We start from the raw sequence: 3,896 nt of genomic DNA, 5'->3' as shown, positions 1-3,896 counted from the left end.
CCGCCCGTGTGGTAGGCCGTATGATCGACAAAGCAGGCCATGTGCGATTCATGAGCTGAGCCGAATTAGGCTGAGTGGGCCCTACGGGCATATGAGCCCCACATGGGTGAACCACACCAGCATGTGGCATTATTGGGACATGCTGTGTGATCCACACGACTAAGGCCATTTTTGGGCCTTGTGGGCCACACGGGCGTGTGGGCCCACATAGGCAAATTACATGGGCTTATGGGTCATTTTCACTGTTTGACTGCTAAGGTTGCACGGGTTACCCGAGTCGACTGTGGACTTACTGTAGGGTCGGTAAGATTACCCAGATCCCTAATTGACTGAATGACTTTTATATCCATGTACTTTATGTATATACATGTACGACTGTATTTTGAGCATGCTGTTAAAACTGTATTGAATATATATATGATACCATGATTTGGCATGACATGATTGTATGATGCATTGCATGGGGATGGGTTTGTATTGATCAAAGGAAGTGTACTAAAAGGCTACAAGCCTAACTTACTGGCAGTTCAGTTGCAAACTACTATTTAATGCCGCATTTGGTACTTTTTGAAGTGTAGGGATGGGTAGGTTGATAATATCCCCACATAGAGTGTTGGGTTGGACGGAGATGGAGTGTAGAGGCTGGCTGGGTAGGACTTAGATACTGTATAATTTGATATTGTACTGTTTACTGGTACTGTAATGGGCCAAGGCCCAAATACATGACTGCCTCTGTACTGAGATGAATTAAAGCCCAAGCTGATACTGTCACTGATTCTGAAAAGGGCTTAGGCCCAGACTGTGTTTGTCTTCTATCTGTCTGTTTGTTTTATAAGGGATTACACACTGAGTTTTCATAAACTCACCCTTTTGTTTTAACTGTACAGGTAATCCCCATACATAGGCCGATCGGTGTGGCGGAGGACTCAACGGTGGCCACACGACTCATTTCATTCTATATTAGTAATTAATTATAATTTTGATTTTATTTTGGGGGTATTTGCTGTAATAATGGCATCTTTGGATTTTCACGAATTATTTGAGATTTTTATTGTTTTGATTTACAACTGTTAGTAGTAGGGACAATCGAGTTTTCAAAAATCAAACATTTTTAACAAATTACACACGAATACACAAACTATTTTTAAAGCTTCCGCGATAAGTGACATTTTGAAAATTAATAACTTTCTGAAAGTAAATAACTTTTTAATGATGATTCATGTTTTGAAAATGAATGACACATCATAGAATCAATTAAAGGTAATAAAAAGAGGACTAATAGGAAAGAGGGTTTTTCTTTAATAACAACTTGTTTGATGAAAAACACTTCAATGTGACATCGTCAGATTCAGCCATTACGTCCAGGTCGGATTTGAGGTGTTACAGTGTTACCACCAGAAAACAATCACCGCTCCCTCCGAGACCAATTCCATGGCCCATCATTGGGAACCTTCCTGAAATCTGGCAAAACAAACCTATCTTCAGGTGGATTCTCGGCCTCATGAAACAGCTTGGTACCGATATTGCTTGTATCCTCCTCGGACAAGTTCATGTCATCACTGTTACTTCTCCCGAAATTGCTAGAGAATTCTTGAAGAAACATAATTCGGTTTTCGCTTCCAGGCCGAAAATAATGGTATCCGAGTATGCTACTTGAGGTTTCTTGTCAACAGCTTTGGAGCCAGTGGGTGATCAATGGAAGAAAATGAGAAAAGTGATGGCTTTCAACGTTATAAACCCAGCAAGGCTTAGCTGGTTACTCCATAAAAGAACCCAAGAAGCTGATAACCTAGCTAAGTTAATTTACAACCAATGCATCAACCATGAAAACTTGCATGGCGGTGTTATAAACCTGATATTAGCCTTGAGGCAATATACGGGGAACATGATAAGGAGGATGATGTTCAACAGAAGACACTTTGGGAAAGGTAGAAAAGATGGAGGCCCTGGATATGAAGAAGAACAACACGTTGAATCACTGTTTACAGTTCTCATGCACCTCAACAGTTTCATCCTCTTAGATTATGTGCCTTGGCTGAAGCCATTGGACTTGGAGGGCTATGAAAAGATTGTAAGTGAGGCTTTGAGAATTGTGAATGGCTACCATGATCCCCTCGTTAATGAGAGAATAAAAGAGTGGAGACAAGGGAAGATCAATGAACCTCAAGACCTGTTTGATTCTTTCATTTTAGCAAAGGATTTTAATGGGCAACCTGCACTTTCGGCTGAAGAGATCAAAGCCCAAATCACGGTGAGATTCTTAAAATTTATGGAAAATTGTTCAACGATATGGAATTGTCTTTCAACTAACTAGCATGTGTTTATAAAGTTACATCCCCACAAATATAAAGTTTTCTCTATTTGGAGTCTGACTTAAGTCAGACCTGAAATAATCCAGAGACGCTCAAAATTTATGTATTTATCAGTTTAGAATTTTTTTTCCCCCTTGTATATGCAGGACTTAATGCTTGCAACAGTAGATAATCCAGCAAATGCAGTAGAATGGGCAATGGCTGAGATGCTGAACAACCCTGAAATTCTTTGATAAGCAATTGACGATATCGACGGTGTTGTCGGAAAGATTAGATTGGTTGAAGAGACTGACATTCCAAAACTCAACTACATTTGTCCAAGGGAAGCCTTTCAACTTCACCCCATTGCACCTTTCAACGTTCTCCATGTCTCCAAAGCTGACACCACTGTCGCCGGCTACTTCATCCCTAAAGGCAGTCGTGTCTTGATCAGCTGTCGAGGCTTGGACCCGAAAGTTTGGGAGGAGCCGTTGGAGTTCAAGCCCGAGAGACATTTGAAAGATGAGTGGGGCAGTGGCGGAGTTGAACTAACAGAGAATGAACTGAGGTTCATTTAGTTTGGGACCGGAAGGCAAGGGTGCATAGGCGTGGACTTGGGTCCGCAGTGACGATAATGCTGTTTGCGAGGCTGATTCAAGGTTTTACGTGGGAGGTACCGCCCAATGTAACCAAAATTGACCTCTTTGAATCCGAAGATGAGGCCAAACCATTGCATGCACTTGTTAAACCTCGCTTGTCTCCTGCCTTGTATACTCGGTTTTAGAAAGGATTACAAGTTTTTAGGCTGCATTATGTTTTCTTCATTCCAGCTATCTTGTATTTTGCCATTGTAGTGTGATTGATGTGAAAAATTAAGAAACCGAAATGAAAATTTGCACCCATCAACTTTATATTTCTAGATATTATGGGTTTCAGCTTTTTTATTGCACACGTTTCTCGGTCATCATGTGCTATATGCTCTCATTTTTTAACCGACACGATTTTGTTTATTGACATATCTAGAGATGTTTTTAGGTTGATTTTAGAGCATAGAGCTTTGCTTCTAGGTTCCGCACTAGTTTTACTGTTGGTGCTACTCACTGTTTCCACAGTAAATTGGTACAACTAATATCATTTTCGTATAGATGGAAATTTCAACTCATATCAATCATGTCAACTTATTTTAATCAATTATTGTCACACGGACCACAAATCATGATGCATCAAATCGATAAATGAATAATATTAAAAATTAAAATTTATTTATTTATTTATTTTATGCTAAAGATTTAATTGGAACATGACTAAAAATAAAAAGATCACACTATAATGTAAAATTTCTAAAAAATTTATTTTTCATACATACTTTCACAATTAAAAGATAATAAAAATAAAATATAGTTAAAAACCACATCCACATGATTTTGATTATGAAAGAAAATGCCTCTACTCACAACTCAACTTTTTTATTAGAAAAATAGAAAGAGCTAAGTCCTTAAAATTTTTATTGAATGATGGATTATTATTAATTTTAAATTTATTTAAATAATAGATTTTTATTTTTAAGTTATTAATTAGTATTTTATATAATTGATGAATATTTTA

The 3,896-nt window shown here is 38.1% G+C and overlaps 1 pseudogene; it reads left to right on the top strand.

The window, feature by feature from the left end:
* Positions 1-1,011: 1,011 nt before the first annotated feature.
* Positions 1,012-3,075, top strand: LOC108488255 (phenylalanine N-monooxygenase-like; annotated as a pseudogene).
* The last annotated feature ends 821 nt before the right edge of the window (positions 3,076-3,896 follow it).

The sequence above is a fragment of the Gossypium arboreum genome, chromosome 10, assembly GCF_025698485.1.
Source record: "Gossypium arboreum isolate Shixiya-1 chromosome 10, ASM2569848v2, whole genome shotgun sequence".
NCBI lineage: Eukaryota > Viridiplantae > Streptophyta > Magnoliopsida > Malvales > Malvaceae > Gossypium > Gossypium arboreum.
Note: the sequence above shows the minus strand (reverse complement) of the source record. Positions and strands in the feature narration are given on the sequence as shown.